Raw genomic sequence first — 24,228 nt, 5'->3', positions numbered from 1 at the left:
GCAAGAGGCATGAGTGCTGCATGACCTTGTTGTTTGAAAGAGGTTTAGAACCGAGGCAGTGACAAGTCAAGACAATTGAATGGTTCTCATTATTTGCAGGTGGGGTGCTGAGACGGTACAGATGTAAGTTTGATGTGGATGGTTTGGGATGAAGAGCAGTGTTTGAGGGTGTAATGAACAAGAGGGGATAGAATCTGTGTCGTTAGCGATATTAATAGGCACAGTTGATGACAGTCTAATGTTTTGGGCTGTAGTGGGGTGTGTAAAAAGTGTAAATATCAAGAATAAAGGGCTGATGTTCCAAGAGGTTCTGTAAACTCTTATAGTAATAGAAGTGAAGAAAGGATGAGCAGTAATATACTATTCTTAATAATTAAAGTATTAATCAATATATATATTATAACACAGACAATTGCCAAACATTCGCAAAACATATCTATAGATATATTTCTTAATAAAATAATATTAAGTATAAAATAAACCAATAATATAAAAGCATCAAATTGTGCATTAATTCACACAATCATACAAGGATTATACATTATGGGTTAGATATGAAAAGTCAACAGTTAAAATGTTGACAGTCACAATGTCTACACTAAAATGTTGACGGTCACAATATCGACACAGTTAAAAGGTTGAAATGTACAATGTACATGAACATATGTACAATGTACATAAAGCATTATATTTGAAATGATAATACATGTTAAAAAAAATGTAAAGAAATAAAAAATAAACAACTTAACCAACCTTAGTCCGGCCAGCCTAGAATGGTACTAGCAAAGTCAGGGAGACAAAAAGTGTTCGCAGGGGACTGGATTCCCTAGGGAGATCAGGTCTGCAAAAAAATATGAATCCCCCCTAAGTGTATCCAGACCCATGCTAAAAGCACTAGGGTATTTCCCACAGCCCTGGGCACTGGGTGTGTGGTAATGAAATTAGCTTATAGTAAAAATCATTGTTTCCATTTTGCACTAAAGGGCACAACCTGCCCATGCTACCATTAAGTGTCTGGGCATGCTGGTGCTTGAGGAGCCACAAGTGCCAGCATGCCCTGGCACCCATGGCCCATTGGAACCTGTAGAACACCAAGAAAAAATGTAAATACAACACACACACTATCGTAAAAATTATTTTAACTGAAATAAAAACACCCCTACACAACCCTCATTTATCCTCTTTACTTCATTTTACTTACATCCAGGGTCTTCATCTGTAATACATCTATGGATCCTTGGCAAAATAACTAACTCTGAAAGATGACACAAGACTAGCTCCTAGTAGCTCCCAGTGCAAAATGAGGTCTTACGGCAGTTCTCCAATTGATAACATGGGGATTTCCCACGGGTTGAACTCGGCGCTGTGGGAAATCCCTATGTTATAAATATGACCACTGCCATAAGACCTCATTTTGCATCAGGATATCTCCTATGCGTTCCTCTGATTTTGCTAGTATGCCAGGGTTTTTTTTACCATTTCTTACGGGGTTTTTTAACATTTAACATGCGGTTTTAAATATAGTGCTTTATGTCAACATTTTAACTGCCGAATTTACAACCATGTCTACATTTTATAAGTCTACCTTTTAACTGTGTCAACCTTTTAACTATGCTGACATTATGACTGTCGACCTTATGGTGTAGACATTGTGACTGTTTCACTGTCGTCATTGCAACTGCATCCCTATCTTGTAATATGGAATCAATATATATATAAAAATATTATGTATGCTAAAAAAATCCCAAATTCAGGAAGTTTCAGTAGGGAGAGGACCGCCACAGATGATAGTTCGCCAGTGCTTGAATGGACAAGTTTACGGAACAAATATCAGTACCTACAAAGAGATGCATGTAAATTAAACATCAGTATATGTCTCACCATTCCAGGCTTTCATATTCATTAAGAGCCGGGCACATCTAAGCTGATCATTATCACTATCAGTTCGTAACTTATACCTGTGATCGAGCACCCACAAGTTTCCTGCCTCTTGATAGGCGCATATGAGTCTGGGTCTCAGTCCACATATATTGAGTTTGCTCCTACTTGCCCTCCCCATCCTCATTCCACCACATCAATCGTAAGAAAGGGACCGCAAGCGGCCATAACCGCAAAACGCGATTATACATATGGCTACAACATAACGAGTGATTTGTATGCATGGGCAGTAGTAAAAAAGCGTATTATACACTAAAACTCTACATGAGACCCTAGATGTAGGTATGTGTGGATAAATCTGTATTACTGCACTGTGTGCGTCTGTATTGCTGCACTGTGTGTGTCTGTATTGCTGCACTGTGTGTGTAACTGTTTCACAATGTGCATACATGTTTTTGTGTTACACTGTGTGTGTCTGTGTACTTGCACTGTGTGTATGTGTGCTGTTTATTATGCACTCTGTTTATATGTGTATGTCTATTACTGCACTGTGTGTATTTGTGTTTACATATTACTGCAGGGCAATATTTAAGCTTTCTATTTTAATTTTAGCACTTTATTATATCTATTATAAACTATCATATTATTAAACTTTATTTATACAGTGCTAATATATTAGGTTGGGTACACACTACAAAAACCTTCATCCAATTTGTTATCACTAATGATCTTACAAACAACTGAAGTTCCAATTAGTCTGCCAATCGGGGCCGGGCTGGGCTGGGGGGCAGGGGGGCATGCGCCCCCTGGGCCAGTCCCATAGTGGGCTACCTTGGACTAGGTCACTGGGCCACCTGCATTTTTTTCCTTTAAATTGTTGACTCTTGCCCCCCAGGACAAAAATTTGCCAGCCCACCTCTGCTGCCAATTTATGTATACACACTATACTCAATTTACCTTCAGATCTGTGCTCTTCAGCAGTGTAGTCAGACATTCCTGTCACATTGATTTAAGGCTGGGTACACGCAAAATAAACTTTGACTTTTCCACAATTCATTATAAATTTCGTTAGCTTCTGTGACTCTGAAATGAAATTTTCAGTCTCAGAACGAACAGACAAATTATTCCACCTGCAGCACTCTCTACATTTAACAACACAGACACAGCAACAGGTTCCTACTCTCTTGTCAGACAGTCGTGTGAGTGTATACGCACTACAGGATCGGAAGGCAGTTGGTACGAGATTTTTAGTTCTACCGACCAATCAAATGAAACGATGATTGGTACTTTGGAACGACTATCGTTCATTGCTTAAGTATACACACTAATGCGATATCTGGCCAAACGGTCGCTTTTCGGGGGATTGGCCAGATAATTGGCTGAACACACTGTAGTGTGTACCCAGCCTTCTGCAGCCCTTTACATGGGAAGAACATACAAACTCCAGACAGATAGTGCCCTGGTTGGAATAGAACCCATGGTCCGTGCCGTGGGGCAGAAATGTCAATGTTAGCGTGTGTTTGTGTGGTAGAGAATATACTTGCTTACTCTCCTGGAATGTCAAATTTTGGGGAATCGCCCTGAACTCCCCGGATAGTAGACTACCCTCCTGGATCTCTATCCTCCTCTTGCAAACAGGGTGGGTCCTTGATGAGGCAGTTTGCATCATTGTCCTTCACCTAGTGGGTCCTGATGGGTTTCATGACCATTCCCCTCACTAAGCGATAATGCAATCACCTCATTGCGCAGTGTAGGGGGGGAGGCCATGATTATCTGACTCGCGCTGTCATGCCCCCTGCACTTGCCCTTGTATGTGTGAGAAATTCCACTGGGGCATGAAAACAATAACATCCTCTGTTAAGCACTGCGTAATTGGTGCTTGATGAATAAAATTCTAACCACAGTGCTCTCACAAAAAAGTACCCTAAAGTGTAATATTTAAATGTTATAACTCTTTTTATAGCACCATCCTGGCTATAAGGCTAGATGGTGCCTTTGCTTTAAGCTGCTGAAACAGAGAGCTCTGCAGTAAACAAACATCATATATGTGTCCTGTCTACAGACCTCATTGCTCTGCATAACGGAGCCATTGCAGCCACTCTGTAGTGCTAGAAATGGCAGGACAACCGCGTTGCTTTTCTTAATATTTTAAATGTCCTATTCAGTATTTCTTTTCTAGGGGGGGGGTTACAGACACTTGTATTACTCTCCTGCACTTGTCTAGGCACTGTGTGATTTATACTATGCAGTGCTAGCTGCGATCATTGTTCCCAGGTTCTCCTTTCTGGTATAAAATACAACACTGCACCCCACTTTTTCACAGGTTACTCCCCCTTAACCTACTCTATGGACTTTCCCATCCTTAAATTTTAGAGGCCTTGTCCCTAAATTTAAATAGCTTTGAAACCCCGCCTAAGAGCAGAATCGTGCATGGACCAGCTGTGGAAAATAAAAGCATACAGTTGGTTGCACAGAAACATATTTATATGAAGGTAGGATGTAATCTTTATTACAATACTTTTGTACGTCTTTTTCTGTAAATGGTTTAGAAATGGAGTCTGCAGCTGTAAATGCAATGCACTAGAAAATAGTGTCCAAAAACAAAAAACCAGGGATGCGAGGGAGCTTTACAGTGGAGGTATAACAGTATATTATGTTACACAGAAGCCTTGGGTGATCGTTACATAGAGATGATTTGTCAGTTGGCACAATTATAATAAGCTTTAACAGAAACCTGTGTATGCACTTTATATAACAGGACAATATCTCATATTTCATGGAAGACAATTTATTTAAAAAGATCATTACTATGTTTGCATGCATGAATAACAGATTTTATTTGTATATTTGCGAATGTTGCAAACAGTTATAAGAACATATTTACAGTAAATAAAGCCTATACTATAAACACTTACACTAAATTAATATTAATTGTTAACAAAATGGCATTGCTTTTTATTTTTTTAAAAAAAAGAAGCCAAACACTATGTAAGAGGCAGCCTAGAAAAATATAGGTCACTTTCTTTTTTGAGGAACTTAATTTCTTTATGCAATATGATATAGCATGAGGCATTATGGAAAGATTGGTGTTTACCCCATTGTAAAAAAAAAATCTCAAGATCAATACGTTACCCGTTTGCGAAAATTGCTGCCTGCCACTGAAATATCAACAGATCTGCATCTTTTGCCATCTGCTGAACCATTTTTTCATCTCTCCCTCCACGTGACACTGTGCCCCCTCGCTACCCTCCCCGTCCTACCATAACAGATGGCGTTGTCACAGTTTTATAGCGCGGCGGATACGCGCACAAGAAAAAGTTCTCTTCGGGGACAACGTTCCTATTTAGCAACAAATGCATTCAAGTTTTGGAAGTCAAATCTCCGAAAATACATCCAAGATAAACGATTCTCTGAATCAACATATTTCTCTCGTGTTGGAAGTAGCTATGAATCTTACATAGAGGTTCTCAGCTCTCACACTGCACCTATCTCATGATTTCTTTTACCTTATTTTATATGCTCTTTTTCCTAATGCTTGGCATGATATGTATTTATCATCTTGCCACTATGAGAGCAAATAAATCAGGTGGGAATGTTACCTTTTCTCTCTCTTTCTCTCCCCTCCAATCCCTCGCTCTGTCTCTCCCCTTCCAGTTTGTATTTTCTCCGTTTTTGCTCACCCCCCTGCTGTCGCCTTTTCCCATCTCTTTTCTTCTCACTGTCGACTTTGCAAAAATTTATTGCATTATTCTTTTCTGTCTGGTAGTTCACCCTTTTTTATTTTGATTATAGCAAAATAAAATAATACAAAAAAAATAATAGTACTTACTTGGTACTCAATACTAAGTGGGCTTTAATTTTTGCAATCACACAGTTCAAGAGAAAATACCAATATATATTTACAATTCCTATTTATTATAATAAACTATATTCACTAACGAATAATAAAATACCACAACAAAAGTGTGCAAACATATAAACCACTATTAAAAAATTGTTTATTACAGATTTTTATGCTGACATTAAGGTGTATTGCATTTTTTTTAGATTTAATTGTCAACCTGCACAAATTCATACATATTTTATTTTTGAATATGTTAGGTTTTAAAAAAACAATGAAGGATGAATTTCTAATATAAAAGGTACCAATTTAGTATCTATCAATCATGACTCAAAGTGGTCTTTTGGGTATTACTGAAAAATAGTTGATGGGTCATAAATTCTGAATGGCTCCCATGACAAGTGCCACGAGTGTAGTTTTAGTGTGTTAAATAAAAGCTAAATATTTGTGCTACATTCAATATCTATCTAACATTATTATCCATACAGTTCCGACGAGTATACATTATTGTTTGAGGCAACTGCTTTCATCAGTGATATATACAAGGCCGAAATTATTTCACCAGTGACATTTAGAATTTAATATTACATTTAAAGGTTTTTAGTTACTAAAGTAAATATATAATGTATACTGATACATACAATAAAACTAAAAATTACTAGAAACATTAGATGCAAAATTAAATAATTCATCCTAAATCCACAATATTAAGGGTCTTTTATGTACTGAATGTCACACTAAAATGGGTGAGAACACATTAATGTACTGTAAGTCAGGAAGAACAGTGTTATTTTAAAATAAATAATTGATGCATAAAACTATATTTTGTTAGACATATTGAACTATAATGCTTGAGATAAGGATGACAATGTGATAAGGACTGAAACAGAATTTAGTCAATCTGAATTTTAGTTAAGAGTAATTATTGCAATAGATAAATACAGAGTAAGTAAGAAGTACTTTTTAAGAACGTATTGTTCCAACTTTTTTTTGCCATTAACATTATTCGAGGCCATGCTCTGGTTTCTCTTCAGAACGCACAAATCTTTCGCCTTTTACGAAAGATTTCCGTGGAGAGGAGCAAAACTGAGTTTTGACTCAATTTTTGCATGCCCCATCTGACTGGGGTTTCATTTTGATGTATAAAGATAAAGTAAAAAGAAAAAAAAAAACATTATTGGAGGCCAAGGTACCTCTTATTATCACTAATTCTATTTCTCTGTACCAAGGGATTCCACAACAAATGTGGAAAGAGATTATTAAGTAGAACAGTTCAAATGCACAATAGCAACCAAATGAGCAGTAAGCTTTGATTGATCTAGTGCAAATTTGACAATGGAGGTAAAGGTCTCATTAGTTTCTATTAGTTTTCCACATTTGCTCGTTGTTAGTTAATAATGCCTATCATCGCAAAGCTGTTTTACAGTTAGACCCACATTTTACCTTACATTCAAACAATACGCATGTAGTTCTTAATAGGTCTGAGTTTTACTTTGTACAGAAATGATTAGGTTGTACTGATGCTATCCTGTATGTACGATCACAAACAATGTCATGTGATGTAACTAAAGTGGATTATTCTATAACTAGTTATGGGTCTCCACGTAACAGTCCCAACCTGCCCAGCAGGACACTTCACACAAGTTGCCTAATGCTGTTCTATATACTGTAAAATTACTATATTTATTTTTCATTCCTCTTCCAAACATTTTAACTAAAAAAGGTTTTTTGTCATCACTTTTTTTTTACAAGTTTCTTCATTGTTACGGATTCTTTTCACCATTCTGCTTTTTCGTTCCTGTCTTCCTGTTTTACATTTGATAGGAGCGCCCTCTGCTGATGAATCGAGCTCAGGGAGCATCCCTTTAACTGTTCATTTGGTTTAAATTGTCAGCTCCATACTGTCAGAGAATAGTCAGAAAGGCTTACGGCGTGCAGTCATTGTGAGATACAAATATGAAGGGGCATGCAGACCTTTGACATGGGTGGAACCACTTGTGTATGTGGGAGTATGCCCAGAGCCTGGTTTGCAGAAAGACTACATAGAGCCAGACTTTGAGTAGCAGAATTGAAGGTATTACCCTGTGCTTACTTTACATGTGATTTATATTATTTTTCATTTAATAGTTTACTTGTATAAAAACATTTACTGACTTTGGAGCATACTTGCCTACTCTCCCGAAATGTCCTGAAGTTTCCCGAATTTCGGGGAGGCCTCCCTGACTCCCGGAGGAGTACGCTGGCACACCTCCTTTACCCAGTAAAATGCAGAAATTCAAAGCATTAAACAGCAGGGGGAAGGGGGGCTTACGCGCGTCATTAAGACGCGACTAAGTAATGACGTTGTCACAACCCATTCCTACCGTCTGTCACATTATCTGCACTCCGATCCCCCTGAGTACAGATTTAAAAAGCTGTCAAGTATGCTTTAGAGAATATTTATTTCCATATATTTATCTCCTGCAGATGAGATGCACTATGAAGCTCTGCTGTGGTATGGGGGCTATTGGGGTGTGCAGAAAAAGTGGCCCTGGGGTCACAAATTGCAGACATAGTTTATAATGAACCAGTGTTATTGATGTCAGAGCTGCAATTAGTTTGTAAAGTCTGAACTTTTAGCTGTGCATTATTTAACGGTTTATTAATCACTTGGTTGTGATACGCTTTAAGGGTTTCACTCGCTTTTAGGCCATAAGCCTGACAAATAATTAAATAATAAATATAAATAATAAAAAAAGTGTTCCCTCCTTTATTAACACTAAGTGCAGGGTCCCTTCAACATTGCCAATGCCATCCCATGCTGGGGGCACTGAGGACGAGGTCTTCCCTGCTATGCCCTGACCTCAGTTCATGGGAAGATATTAACGGTCCTGGTGACATCATTATGATTAGGTGAGGTAATAAAAAAGGGTCAGCCAGGGCTGTGTTGGGGTGTTTATATTTTAATTTATGTTTCTTTTTAAAATTAGTGCGTGTTTTTTATTTATATTTTTCTCTGCTGCACTATTTTTCTCTGGGTGTCAGGGTATTCTGGCATTTGTGGTTCCTCAAGTGCCACCATGTCCTGGCAGCCATTGGTTTGATGGAACTTGTAGTACTACAAGCACCAGTATGACCAAAGACTTAAAAGTAGTATGGCCATAGTGGGAACTGTACTGTACCACTGACAACATGGACTACTAACTCTTTATTTTACATAATTACCCCGCTCCCACCACACCACTGGAATGTGACAGGTTATTCATGAAGGGGGCGCTTCCCTGGGGAACTCAGACCGCGCTGATCAGCCTTTTATCCTGCTATATATCGGTGTATCCTGCTATAGTGCCACCAGCCCGGGCTGGCATAACCTAGTGCTGGTATTGGTAGTTTCTGAGCATGTGCCGTGAAGCCCCATTTGCGCTTCCACATTCAGCCCATGGGATATACCTTATACTGTTCTACAGCTTCAGCCATTTACAGGAATAAACATGTTTACTTTATTGGAGGTGTGGTCTATGTTTTGGGTCATAATAAAATATCACATAAAATATGTGTGTCTATTTTTTATACAGCAAATCACATATAGATAAAAGCCGTATATGTGGCCCTCTATCCTTCAAAGGGGCCACACATTACCTTTGATGTCAGTAGTAAGTTAAAACAATACCTAAAGCACAGAAAGAGCAACCAGTCTTTAATAACATATTAGCAGATATATTAATGGAAGACAAAGAAGTGTTACAAGCCAGAACAAACAAATCTGACACTTCAGTGTGACTTCTGGGTGGCCAACTAGTGAAGGTGAGCTGCAAGGCTGGAACAGATGGGATACCATTCTGCAGAAAGGATTCCATCCATCAACCTATTACGCATGTTGCTTTTACTGTACCCGTGATAGAGAATGTCTGTTCACATGTGTATATGGAAATACAAAACAACATTGCAGCACACTGGTGCATAACAAGACCAGGCCTAAAAAATATGTCATACCTTGCTTTAATAAAATAAGCTGGAGTCACGCAGTTCTTTCCCATGAAGGAATTAGGGAAGCCTCGTGGTGCAGACTGCATATCCCTCTTTTTCTGATCTCAGGTGTGCTGCTGGCACTGCCTGACCTCCCTGCATTGCACAGAGGAGGTCATGTTACGTGACACAGAAGTTGGCTGCTCCGTTTTATGACCCACAGAGCTTCACTTACGACCACTTCCTAGGGCTACCTGTTGCCGATCACTGTTCCATAACATGACTTATTTTATGCAGAACGCATTTCCTGCTCTCATCTTCATATTGCAGCTATTTGGGCTGAATTCATTGCTACTAGGGATGTGCACCGGCGACTTTTGAGGTCTCGTGTTTTGTGTTTTGGATCCGGATTTTCGTTATTTTTGAGGTTCGGATTTGTCTCGCAAAACACTTGACGAAAGGTCTCGGTTCGGATTTAAGGTATTGGATTCGGATTTTTTTTGAAAAAAACATAAAAAGTTTAAAAATCAAGTTTTTGGGCTTATTTTCACTCCTAGGCTATTATTAACCTCAATAACATTCAATAACAAGCATTTCCACTAATTTACAGTGTATTCTGAATCTGAACACCTCACAATATAGTTATTAGTCCAAAACGTTGCAACAAGGTATCTTTCTGGACTGCGTAGAGGAGTGGGTCACCACAATCTATATTAAAAACCCTGAACTTTTATGATTCGCACCAATAATTGTACCTGGACTGCGTAGAGGAGTGGGTCACCACAATATATATTAAAAACCCTGAACTTTTATGATTCGCACCAATAATTGTACCTGGACTGCGTAGAGGAGTGGGTCACCACAATATATTAAAAACCCTGAACTTTTATGAATCGCACCAATAAATGTACCTGGACTGCGTAGAGGAGTGGGTCACCACAATATATATAATAAGAAAACCATCAACTGGTTTGATTCGCACCAATAAATGTACCTGGACTGCGTAGAGGAGTGGGTCACCACAATATCTTAAAAACCCTGAACTTTTATGAATCGCACCAATAAATGTACCTGGACTGCGTAGAGGAGTGGGTCACCACAATATATTAAAAACCCTAAACTTTTATGAATCGCACCAATAAATGTACCTGGACTGCGTAGAGGAGTGGGTCACCACAATATATATAATAAGAAAACCATCAACTTGTTTGATTCGCACCAATAAATGTACCTGGACTGCGTAGAGGAGTGGGTCACCACAATATATTAAAAACCCTGAACTTTTATGAATCGCACCAATAAATGTACCTGGACTGCGTAGAGGAGTGGGTCACCACAATATATTAAAAACCCTGAACTTTTATGAATCGCACCAATAAATGTACCTGGACTGCGTAGAGGAGTGGGTCACCACAATATATATAATAAGAAAACCATCAACTTGTTTGATTCGCGCCAATAAATGTACCTGGACTGCGTAGAGGAGTGGGTCACCACAATATATTAAAAACCCTGAACTTTTATGAATCGCACCAATAAATGTACCTGGACTGCGTAGAGGAGTGGGTCACCACAATATCTTAAAAACCCTGAACTTTTATGAATCGCACCAATAAATGTACCTGGACTGCGTAGAGGAGTGGGTCACCACAATATATTAAAAACCCTGAACTTTTATGAATCGCACCAATAAATGTACCTGGACTGCGTAGAGGAGTGGGTCACCACAATATATATAATAAGAAAACCATCAACTTGTTTGATTCGCACCAATAAATGTACCTGGACTGCGTAGAGGAGTGGGCACTGGGCACCACAATAAAATATATAAAAAACCTTCAACAGGTCTGCATTACACTACACATACGGCTGCTCCTCCATCCTCTCCATCATATACATGTTGGAGTTTTAGCGTGTGACAACCTCTTGTTTTTGATAATGTCAGTGCATTTTGAATATTTTTCAATTTGCCCCACACCACTGAATGTACTTTATCTATGATACGCATCTATCTATCTTGACTGCGTAGTGTGGTGGCCCCGGTACATAATTTGGTACCGGGGCCACAATAAAATAAATACACCCTCCACGTGTCAGAATTCCACCAAACAAGTATCTGGACTGCGTAGTGGGGTGGCCCCGGTACCCAACTTGATACCGGGGCCACAATAAAATAAATACACCCTCCACGTGTCAGAATTCCACCAAACAAGTATCTGGACTGCGTAGTGGGGTGGCCCCGGTACCCAACTTGATACCGGGGCCACAATAAAATAAATACACCCTCCACGTGTCAGAATTCCACCAAACAAGTATCTGGACTGCGTAGTGGGGTGGCCCCGGTACCCAACTTGATACCGGGGCCACAATAAAATAAATACACCCTCCACGTGTCAGAATTCCACCAAACAAGTATCTGGACTGCGTAGTGGGGTGGCCCCGGTACCCAACTTGATACCGGGGCCACAATACCTCCTCCAAACATGCTACAGACAATTCGTCATTGAGATCCCATTAAGTATGTTAAAGACAGACAGGGTCCAAGTGTTATTAGTTGACTTTGTAAAGAAAAAAACTGTCCCTGTTGCACATAGTCGTGCAATGAAGACTTACTTTTTCATTTAAAGGCACGATCTTTCAAGTGTAGTGTTTGTAAGTCTAAGTCATATTATACTTTTGGTAAAATTGGTTTTTTTTGTTCCTCTTTATGTTAATTAATTAGTAATAGAATTAAAGTAGGAAATAGAATTAAATAGAATTAAAGTAGGAAATAGAGTGGTATAGAGTTGTAGTGTGGTATAGATAGAGTGGTCCACACAATATAATAATAAAACCCTCAACTGGTCTGAATTCCACCAAACAAGTATCTTGACTGCGTAGTGTGGTGGCCCCGGTACACAATTTGGTACCGAGGCCACAATATAATTAAAAAACCCTCCACGTGTCGGAATTCCACCAAACAAGTATCTGGACTGCATAGTGGGGTGGCCCCGGTACCCAATTTGATACCGGGGCCACAATACCTCCTCAAAACATGCTCCAGACAATTCGTCATTGACAGACCCCAGACAGACAGGGTCGTAGTGTTATTGTTTGACTTTGTAAACCCAAAAAAATGTCCCTGTTGCACTTGCACATAGTCGTGCAATCAAGACTGACTTTTTCATTTAAAGGCACGATCTTTAAAGTGTCAGAAAGAGAGAGAAGACACAGGAGAGGAGAGTTGTAGCTGGGGACCTGGGGTGGAAGCTCCCAGGCTCCCCCAGCATTGCCTGGAAGTCTGAGCGTGGTGACTGAGCCAGGGCAAGGAATGTGTGCCCTGGATGAGGGGGAGAACTCCATGCCACTATAGTGAACCCAAGAGAGAGGGGGACACTGCACATGGAAGAGGCCCTGGAGTGAGGGCTGCTACAAGAGGCATGGTAGCTGTAGTGTCAGATCCTGAGGCTGAGAGTACACAGAGTGACGTGTCAGAGCACAGGAGACATTATCCCCGCAGAGGAGGGATGAGCTGCAGTTGAGAGGTCTGCTGTTGAAATAGGACATGCACACTTTAACAAACCAATCATTTCAGCGACAGGGCCTACCAAACAACTTTGACTGAAATGATTGGTTTGTTTGGGCCCCCACACCAAAAAAGCTATTCATCTCTCCCTGTACAGACTAAACAGGCTCTACTGAGGCAAGATGTCGTTCTCATCCTCAACCTCTGATTCCTCTCCCCCTACAGTGTGTACTTCCTCCTCATCACACATTATCAATTCGTCCCCGCTGGACTCCACAACCACAGGTCCCTCTGTAGTATCTGGAGGGCAGTGCTGTACTTCATTGAGGAATTGATTATTCATTTTTATAAACATCATTTTTTCAACGTTGTGAGGAAGCAACCTCCTTCGCCGCTCACTGACCAGGTTCCCCGCTGCACTAAAAACTCTTTCCGAGTACACACTGGAGGGGGGACAACTCAGGTAAAATAGAGCCAGTTTGTACAGGGGCTTCCAAACTGCCTTTTTTTCCTGCCAGTAACAATATGGACTGTCTGACATGTCTACTTGGATGGTGTCAGCAAAGTAATCATCCACAATTTTTTCTATTGTGACAGCATCCAATGCAGCGAGAGTAGACATGTCTGCAATGGTTGGCAGGTCCTTCAGTCCGGACCAGATGTTATCAGCATCCCCGCCAGTGCCTCTTTTGGGAAAACTGAGCTTTTTCCTCGCAGCCATAGATGTGGAAGAAAATGAGGGTGGAGCTGTTGGCATGTCACGGTCCTCTTCAGAGGACAATCTCCTGACCAGCAGGTCTTTGCACCGCTGTAGATTTGTGTCCGCCGGAAACAGAGACACAACATACGCTTTAAACCGAGGATCGAGCACGGTGGCCAGAATGTATTCCTCTGACTTTAAAAGAGTGACCACCCTCGGATCCTGGCAAAGCGTACGAAGGGCTACATCCACAAGAGCTACATGCTTGCTGTAATCGCAATGGCTTACCAGCTCCTCCCTCACTTTCTCCAGCTGCTTCTGCAACAGCCTGATCAGGGGAATGACCTGACTCAAGCTGGCAGTGTCGGAACTGACTTCTCGTGTGGCAAGTTCAAATGGCTGCAGAACCTTGCACAACACGGAAATCAGTCTCCACTGCGCTTGACTCAGGCGCATCCCCACTCCTTTGCCTATGTCGTAGGTGGCTGTGTAGGCCTGAATGGCCTTTTGCTGCTCCTCCATCCTCTGCAGCATATAGAGGGTGGAGTTCCAGCGCGTCACAACCTCTTGTTTGAGGTGATGGCAGGGCAGGTTCAAGCTTTTCTGATGTGCCTCTAGTCTGCGGTAGGCACTGGCTGAATGCCGAAAGTGTCCAGCAATTTTGCGGGCCACCGCAAGAATCTCCTGCACACCCCTGTCACTCTTGAGGTAATGCTGCACCACCAAATTAATGGTGTGGGCAAAACATGGGACGTGCTGGAAATTGCCCATATTTAATGCCCGCACAATGTTACTGGCATTGTCTGACACCACAAATCCCCATGAGAGTCTAAGTGGGGTAAGCCACTGGGAGATAATTTCCCTCATTTTCTCTAATATGTTGGCAGCGTTGTGCCTCTTATTAAAGCCTGTAATGCACAATGTTGCCTGCCTTTGCATGAGCAGCCATTTTGTAGATGCTGCTACTGATGCAGCTGTTGCTGTTGCTGCGGAAGGGGATGCATCTACCCAGTGGGCTGTCACAGTCATATAGTCCTTCGTTTGCCCAGAACCACTTGTCCACATGTCCGTGGTTAAGTGGACAGTGGGTACAACCGCATTTTTAAGAGCACTGAGGACACTTGATCGTACTTCTCTGTACATTTTTGGTATCGCCTGCCTAGTGAAGTGGAATCTCGAGGGGATTTGGTACCGGGGACACAATACCTCCATCAACCCTCTAAATCCCACTCCACTGATGGCGGACACCGGGCGCACGTCTAACACCAACATTGCAGTTACAGCCGCAGTTATACGCTTTGCAATAGGGTGACTACTATCGTATTTGGTGGTCATGGCAAACGACTGTTGGACGGTCAATTGTTTGGTGAAAGACTTAGCGGTCTTACGACTTCCCCTCTGGGAAGATGACCGACTAACAGCAGCAACAGCAGCAGTGGCAGTAGTAGGCGTACCGCTGCAGGATTCCTCGGATGAATCCCGTATTGAGGAGGACTCAGTCTGGCTGGTGACTTGGGCTGCAGGACTGAATCTGATGGAGATTGTGGAGGAAGTTGACGAGGAGGGTGTTGCTGGTGTGTATCCAACTGGACCACGGGATTTAGGTGTCCCTGTACCGATGAGGGTCCTAGCCCCAGTTCCTGAACTAACCACTGAACTATGAAGGTTATTCAGGTGACGTATAAGGGAGGATGTTCCTAGATGGGCAAGATCCTTACCCCTGCTTATTTGAGCTTTACATAAGCTACATATTGCCATACATTGGTTGTCTGGATTTGGATAAAAATAACTCCAGACCGAAGAGGTGCATTTTTTGGTCTTCTGACCAGGCATGACGATGGGCTTTTTCATCCCATGGACATCAGCTGTTTCCCCCCCTGGTGCCTCATTTACAATAACCACATCACCATCCTCATCATCAAGTTCCTCCACAGCGCCAGCTACATCATCAATAGCCTCCTCCCGAGCCACCTCTTCCCGTACAGTGATGGGAAGGTCAGGCTTGACTACCACCAACACCCTTGGACTCGCCTTGGGGATTTGTGATAATTTCTCTTTAGAAGGCAGAGTTGTTTGCTGTTTTGTTGCTGACAGCATAACTCTCTTCAATTTTTTGTAGGGGGGGGGAGGAGGAGGAGGGCTAAGATCCGTGGGTGAAGCTGAACCACTAGTCATGAACACGGGCCAGGGCCTAAGCCGTTCCTTGCCACTCCGTGTCGTAAATGGCATATTGGCAACTTTACGTTTCTCCTCAGATGATTTTAAGTTTCTCTTTTTGCTACTTTTTCTTAACTTGGGCTTTTTGGATTTTACATGCCCGGTACTACGAGATTGGGCATCGGGCTTGGAAGACGACGTTGATGGCATTTCATCGTCTATGTCATGACTAGTGGCAGCAGCTTCAGCATTAGGAGGAAGTGGGTCTTGATCTTTCCCTACTTTATCCTCCAAATTTTTGGTCTCCATTATATGTAGCACAAGATACTGCAGAATGTGTGAACTTGGTAATATTGCAGTACCAATGGACTTATAATGCTGGATTGGTTTTGCAAATTTGGTTATAATTATTATATATTTTTTTTTTTTTTTTAAATTTTTTATTTTTTTTTACTTTTTTTTTATTTTTTACAAACTTGGGAATAATGGGGAAATAACTATGCCCTTAGAAGCACAGAGCACAGGACACAGCACCACTGGACTGAACAGGACACGGCACAGGACCCAGCAGCACTACGGAACTCAGCAGGACAGAGCACAGGACACAGCACCACTGGACTGATACTGCAGAATGTGTAAACTTTGTAATATTGCAGTACCACTGGACTTTTACTGCTGAATGTGTGAACTTGGTAATATTGCAGTACCAATGGACTTATAATGCTGGATTGGTTTTGCAAATTTGGTTATAATTATTATATATTTTTTTTTTTTTTAAATTTTTTATTTTTTTTTACTTTTTTTTTATTTTTTACAAACTTGGGAATAATGGGGAAATAACTATGCCCTTAGAAGCACAGAGCACAGGACACAGCACCACTGGACTGAACAGGACACGGCACAGGACCCAGCAGCACTACGGAACTCAGCAGGACAGAGCACAGGACACAGCACCACTGGACTGATACTGCAGAATGTGTAAACTTTGTAATATTGCAGTACCACTGGACTTTTACTGCTGAATGTGTGAACTTGGTAATATTGCAGTACCAATGGGCTTATACTGCAGGATTGGTTGTGAAAATTTTGTGGTAATTAAAAAATATTAAAGTAGTTTTTGGTATTTTATAAAAAAAACTTTTTTTTATTTTTTTAAACACAGGGGAATATTGGGGAAATAACTATGCCCTTAGAAGCACAGAGCACAGGACACAGCACCACTGGACTGAACAGGACACAGCACAGGACCCAGCAGCACCACTGACCTCAGAAGGACAGAGCACAGCACCACTGGACTGATACTGCAGAACACAGCACAGCACAGCACAGCACAGCACAGCACTAAACAGCACAGCACTAAACAGCACAGAACTAAACAGCACAGAACTAAACAGCACAGAGGACCACCTAACACACCCTCCCTCTACCCTGATCAATGCCCGAGTGAAGATGGCGGCAACTAGCGGGGAATTTATAGGATCCGAGTATCGCGAGATCCGACAACGGGATTATGAGTCAGAGCCTCAGTTTCACTTTTGAATTTGGCGCCAATACCCGGATCTGTCTCGGATCCGACTCGGATCCGCAACGTTCGGGTGGGCTCGGATTTCAGAAATCCGAGCGCGCTCATCCCTAATTGCTACTATCTTGGTTACCTTATTGTATTGACGTGAAAGGTGTTTTTATATGAATTAATCAACTGTTATAAGAAAATGAGTGTGAAGTTCTTGTAGAGTGTTGTGTAAAATGAGTCTTGTTGGAAGGTATAAAGGGCTAACCGTGTATGTCCCCATAACCTTTACAACAACCTTAAAATTCTTAACCATTTATATAAAATAAACACACGGAGTCATGTATAAGTTTGCGGAAATTGAGGACATATTTTATTATTAATATTATTTAACTAACCTATGGTGGCGGAGAAAGGACACTGCCGGACAGCTCCCAAGCTGATATAACCAGATAACGTGGGAACTGGCAAAACCGCCGTACATCCACTAACCATGGGGATCTCATCCCAAACTATCATGCGCTGAATTGGCGTCAGAGTGTCTGCCCCTCTTCTAAATTCATGCTGCCCTCCCTCACCGAGCCGGACAGGGGACCCTCATCACCGAAGGACCAAAAAAGGAGTTACTGGTGCCTCTAAGGAGACAGTGACCTGCGGCCAACTACCATTAGCGCCCACTAACCAGCCGCTGAACGCAGTGCCTTCCTACCGCAAACCGTATAACTTAAACTACCGTAACTAAAGAGTGGGTGGGTGGGATCTCGAGCTGAAGAGTGAGGAAAACCAGGAAATGCAATCTGCTATATTCAACCCAGTACCCTCCCACAGGAGCTACCATTGGTCGGGCCCATCCTGATGTTAACCCTTCAATGTAAGTGTTCAGCTTATTACAAACCCTGTCGCCCTTTAAGTGCGTTCGCTCTAAAAGCCTCACTTGTCATAAAGTTCTTAAACTAAGGAGCCTATTTAACATTGTTTGCACATGTTTCCACTGTTAAGTATCATCTGGCAACGCTAATAGATTTTATCATTAAAGTCATGTAGTGATAGCACAGCCAATAAAAGGCTGTCCCGGTGACGACTCTGTTCTAATGACAACGCTGGGTTCTGACCCGCAGTCTTTACAGCGCATGCGCAACCTGGGGTGCAAGGGACAATTCCGTTAATCATGGCTGCTGGAGAGGCACCTGAAGATTGCTCCCCTGTGATGCTCTCCCCATAGGAATGAAAAGCTAACGCTAAGCTTTTCAAAGCTTGATAAATATAACTGGACTGCAGTCTCCAAATTACGGAGACTGCGGTTTAGTGCAGTACTTTGCCTAATGCAGGAGATATCTCTGATATCTCATGTGTTAGGTATTTCTTAAATTGCGGACATATTTAAATATGCCTAAATCAAAAGCGGTAACAGCTGTTTCAGCATAGTTTAAATTTTGATAAAGAGGCCCATAAGACAGCTTAAAGCACCAATAAAACACAAAACTGTTGCCTGTTTTGTTAGAGAAGCAACTCCCCCCAACATAGTAACAGTGAGCTATAGTCCATGTACACTATTCAACAGTGTAATACACAGCCGTTGATATACAATAATGTCAAATAGTGGCTTTACTTGCTTTTTTGATATTTCAAATTGTGTTGAATATATGCTCTTATTACTAATTGTATTACTCACAAGCCAATATGTTTTATGTCATGGACTACAAGAAGTTCATTGTAGTCTTTTTTGACAACCCTGTCCTGAAGGCATGCCATATATAATCTCATAACACTTCTGAAGATTCATTGTACTCGCTTTGTACTACACAAAGTAAACTCTAATATACTTGAAATGGTTGCAGGCAGCATAGATAGAGGCTATATATAGGCTATATAAATAGTGTTCCACTATGATGGTTATATATCTCTAGCTGGCCAAATCTATAAGTGGCTGGTGTGTCAGGTTTAAGCTTTTAAGCTTTCTCTTGCTCACATCTCGTATGCGAGCCAGGAGGCTGTATGTGCTAAGAACCATGAACGGACTCTTACTTAGAACCCTAGTACTACGTAAGCTGTATACCAAATGTAGAGATCCAGGCTGCCCTTTAAAAAAGATCAGGCAAATTGGCATGCCTTGCCCAGTTTTGCTCAAATATGATGCTTGCAAAGTTGCCACTGGTGTTTTCCAATATGCCAGGCACATAAGGTGCCTACCTGAAAATGTCTGCCCAATGCTCCCATTGTCTGCCGAATGCTGTGTAATAGCTTCACGTATATTTGTACGTCCAATCAGGCGACATGATGTATCATGACAAGCAGGCAGAAGCAGCTTTTCTGTGTAGTGAATCTACCCATTTTAAATTACTGTGTGGTTTCTTATAGTATGGTTGATGAAGGAGTCACCTGCCTTTATTGCTCCCTCGCCTCCTATTAATAAAAGAATAGAAAACCTAAGTGAGCTCATAAAATAAGGTGAGGTCCGTATTTCTCATTAAATGATTTCATTAAAAGTGATCTGCGGGTAATGTACTCTTACAAAGCTATTGTGGCCCCTGACCTTGGTGACTAAAATTCAGGAGAGGGGGAAAACTGAGTTGGTTGGTTGCCATAGGCAACATCTCCACTTTTACAAACCTGCAGTTTAGTAAATATACCCCATAGTGTTTCACGCTTGTTTTTAGTGCTTTTCAGTGTGAAGTATTATAGAGTCAGCCTCTCTGAAACAAAAAAAAAGGTTAAGTTTGATGCAATTCCCTGGGGTCAAGTTTGCAAATATATTTCCTATTTCTGGATCACAGACTTCTTATGACAATTAAATTGCAGCCTACTGAGTCAGTGTTTTGCCCATGGGACATTCAGAGCTTCACACATGAAAGTCCTGAGTTTAAGGCCTAATGCAGGGTTGGTTGCAAAATGGGCGTATAGTATTCTTAAAGAAAAAAGCACACGCAAACATAGCATGTTTCTACCCATATACAAAGCCCTATACATCTTCTCCGTATCGGCAGCAATTGCACATGGTGTATTCCGAGCCATCATCACCGGCATGTTTTTGCAACTACCCTCTAGCAAAAGATACGCCTCTTGACAGGTGTATATGTATGTTTCTGTAGGTCTGTATGAGTTGCATTTGCGTGTACTCCCTTATTGTAGTCAGGCTGCGTTTGCACATCTCTTCCCTCCCCAATTCCGCCTCTCCAGCTGTACGGAGTCACAAGTGGCAGTTACGTGCAAGTCTGCATTGGCGTATATGCATGCCTACTGTTTGTGACCATTACGCAGTGTGAATTTGCGGAATTTACTCTAGGCACACTGTCATAAGTTCAACTCAGTATTAGGCCAATTCCTGTCACTCTGCTACATACATGGAAAACTGAAGGCCTGATATGTAGTACACCTCCTTTAGGGTGGTGTCACATAGGTTCTTTACATGCCACAATAAAAGCAAAGCAGCTGATTGCTCCAAACCGAAATTATTTAATTATGAGTAATAAGAAGAGCAATTTAATTGCTGGAGCAGTTTTGTAAATTCCGACAACAGCGTTTTGGAAAAGTTTCAATAAAAATGCTTTCTGATTGAAATCACAGAGCATTATAAGCGCTCAGTGTGACAGGATGGCCCACCTATGCCACCCTGTCTGTTGTTGCTGGGAGCCGGCAGGGCTTACTTTGACACCGTTCCCTTACGTAATCCCAAATCCCTCTTGCCGCAGTAGGAGGGACTTACGAGCTACCGCCACTGGACTCCTTTATGGCGCTCAGAACCACGTTCCTTCTGGGTAACTGTCACTGCTAGTGTAGTCCTGTGCTGGTACACTTGGGCTGGTACTACTGACCTCTTACTATGGATCAGGGTTGCAATGGATGGATCCTCCCCTGGCCTATCAGACTGACCAGAGCTGCATGGGTAGCAGGCAGAGCGGTGGTACTGGAAAAGCTTGGGTCCAAACCTCAAAGACAGATGGAGAACGGATTAGATTTAGGGTCTAATCTGCAGGTCACAGGATTACAGCAATATTGAAGAAGTTGTCAAGCAGGGTCTTGAAGCAAAGAGTGATGTTTTATTTCACTCAGGTGCCCTGACAAGGACAGTTCCACTGATTAAAGGTATCAGTGATCAGAGGTTAGATGGAACATCAGTATGATACATATCAGTGTACAGGACTGTGCTTTTTATACAGATTTTGACACAGGCTATTTTTAGAATCAGGATGTACCCTGTTTACCAAAACATAGATTTACATGAATTGCAAGGCTACCAATATTTACACTTATCTGTAAAATTCTAGAAACACTGTGATGCCTTGCATCTTTGTTTTAGATGCAGGTAATCTAGCAGCACATTTTAAATTAAACCTTCTTGTCTCCAAGTGAAACCTCACACATCAAAAGACCCAAATAACATATGGGGTCTTTCTTCAGAATACATATTCCCACAGAACATAACAAACCAAAATAAGCCATTTTCCCACATCACAATACACAATACACAAAAGGCTTCCAACCACAAGGCTCATTGTATCAGATATATACATCAGAAATAGGCATTTGCTTTAGAAAGGTTAAAACAGAAAAAACTAATTTTCTACCCTGGTCTCAGAAATAACGATTTCTTGTCTCCAAATATACACAATATAAAAAATAACTGCATGTGCAATTATATAAATAAGCGCCCTGCACTATTTTCTTTACATAAATTTATAACATAACATAAGTTATTTATACGTGATCCAGTCACACTCAGTCATATTATTTTTATCACTTAGGTGCCACAGGATGTGTTCACTTTACCTTGTCACATAAACTTGTAAAGAGAGAAATGCACTTTTCTACTAAAATACTGCCCAGTTTAAACACATTTAGCTTAATTAAATCTTGAGTGAGGGGACATCAGGTCCGTCTTTATGATGTGGGACTTTGATGATTTGTATTGCTTGGGTTAATGCACAAATAGAGATATAAAGACGTAATGGCTCTACTGTTACTTCTGTATCTATTTTCAATCATTTAATCAATAAGCAAGCGGAAAAATGATGTGTATATATATATATATATATATATATATATATATATATATATATATATATATATATTAATTGCATCATATATTTATCTTTGGCAGCTTTAAATCTTTAAAAGAAATGATGTGGCAATTTAGATAAAAATAGACACTGTCTCATAGTATTAAAATCTGTAAAAGAAGAGCCTTAAAAATCCTCCATATAGATGTGGTTAATCTCTCTAGAACATATAGTCCCCTCCAGTTAATTAGCTGATATAGATGTAAGTAAAGCCGGTCTTTATTCTCACCACTTATGCAGAAAAGAGGTTTAGCTCCACATGTCTCCCAATGGAACAGCGATTAAAACAAAGTTCACCAAAGTTCTTTAAGTCACAGACGAGCTCCAGTATTGCAACAAAGTGTTGAGATGTAGTAGCAATAGTGTAACATGAAGAGTTCTGTTAGCCGAGAATTTAGCCGAGCGGTGTTAATGAAAAGCTTTTCTTTGACGCGTTTCTGTGCAGAAACGCGTTTGTCTGCAGTGCAATGATTTTTGTTCTGTCATGTGTTTAGAGACTACAGGGTCTCTTTTGACTGTTGCTAGTCACTCCCCTTCCTCAATTTTTAGTATCTATATTCCTTTTCTTAGCACCATAGGTTATATTGTTTTACTGTTCCGCAACTAGAGGTTTGCTTTCCCACAATAGTTCAAATGGAGGGTGCAAAGTGTGGTATAAATACAAGGTCTCTGGGATTCTTGCTGTGGCTGAGAATTCAAAGCATCTTGCAGGGAGTAAGGGAAGTAAATGGCTGTGCTCCTTTCTACAAAGCAGAGCACCCCTGTAAATGCTCCTTTTTTGCCCTCTATGTTTCCTTTTAATAATTGTATCCCGCAAAATGAAATTGTGTTCCTGCACTTCAGTACAAAAATAGGTGTGCCTAATGTGCCCTTGACCTGCCCAAAACCTTCTGTGGCCCAACAAATACCACCTATATGCTCAGATCTATGTGTTTAGATGAAAACTTGCACAGATGTAGGTGCATGACATCACAAAGCAAAATATGCACTACGGCTCTACACTTATGCAGATATTAAATTGCTGTTAGTACCTTTAATAAAAAAAGGCACGATTAAAGAAAAAGGTAACAAACAAAAGCTATTGTGTCCCCCGTGTCTCTCTGTCTGTCTACCCACCCCTTAGATTGTACGCCTCTTTTGAGCAGGGTCACCTCTCCTCCTGTCTTCACCACTGTTAACTCTGCTCTCCAGCTACCTTGCCCTCCTTCTCGAGGTCCCTCTCCCCCACCCCCCTCTCTCTCCCTCCTCTCTCCCTTGGGGGTCTGCCTGTCATTCGAGCCCTCCCTCTTGGGCTCCGTCGTATGCAGACCTTCCCCTCTCCCCTACCCCGCCCCTAGCTGTGCTTTGAGCTCACGGAGTTACTGTGCTTATTGTTTACTGTACTATGCTGTCTATCCTCGTATTGTAATTTCGTTTGTCCCTGTACGGCGCTACGGACACCTAGTGGCGCCCTATAAATAACAATTTATAATAATAATAATAATATTGTGTAAAGCTAGTGTCAAGAGATTAAAACCTTGGCTCCTAATCAGAGCATTTAATCACTACGGGCCTGATTCATTAAGGATCTTAACTTGAGAAACTTCTTATTTCAGCCTCCTGGACAAAACCATGTTACAATGCAAGGGGTGCAAA

General features: G+C 41.2%; 1 non-coding gene across 1 annotated transcript; it reads left to right on the top strand.

The window, feature by feature from the left end:
* The first annotated feature begins 6,733 nt into the window (after positions 1–6,733).
* On the top strand, positions 6,734–6,849 carry LOC142147480 (U5 spliceosomal RNA). Its single transcript, XR_012690626.1, has one exon. It is a non-coding gene; the product is annotated as a U5 spliceosomal RNA (small nuclear RNA).
* The last annotated feature ends 17,379 nt before the right edge of the window (positions 6,850–24,228 follow it).

The sequence above is a fragment of the Mixophyes fleayi genome, chromosome 3 (genome assembly GCF_038048845.1).
Source record: "Mixophyes fleayi isolate aMixFle1 chromosome 3, aMixFle1.hap1, whole genome shotgun sequence".
In the NCBI taxonomy this organism is placed as follows: domain Eukaryota; kingdom Metazoa; phylum Chordata; class Amphibia; order Anura; family Limnodynastidae; genus Mixophyes; species Mixophyes fleayi.
Note: the sequence above shows the minus strand (reverse complement) of the source record. Positions and strands in the feature narration are given on the sequence as shown.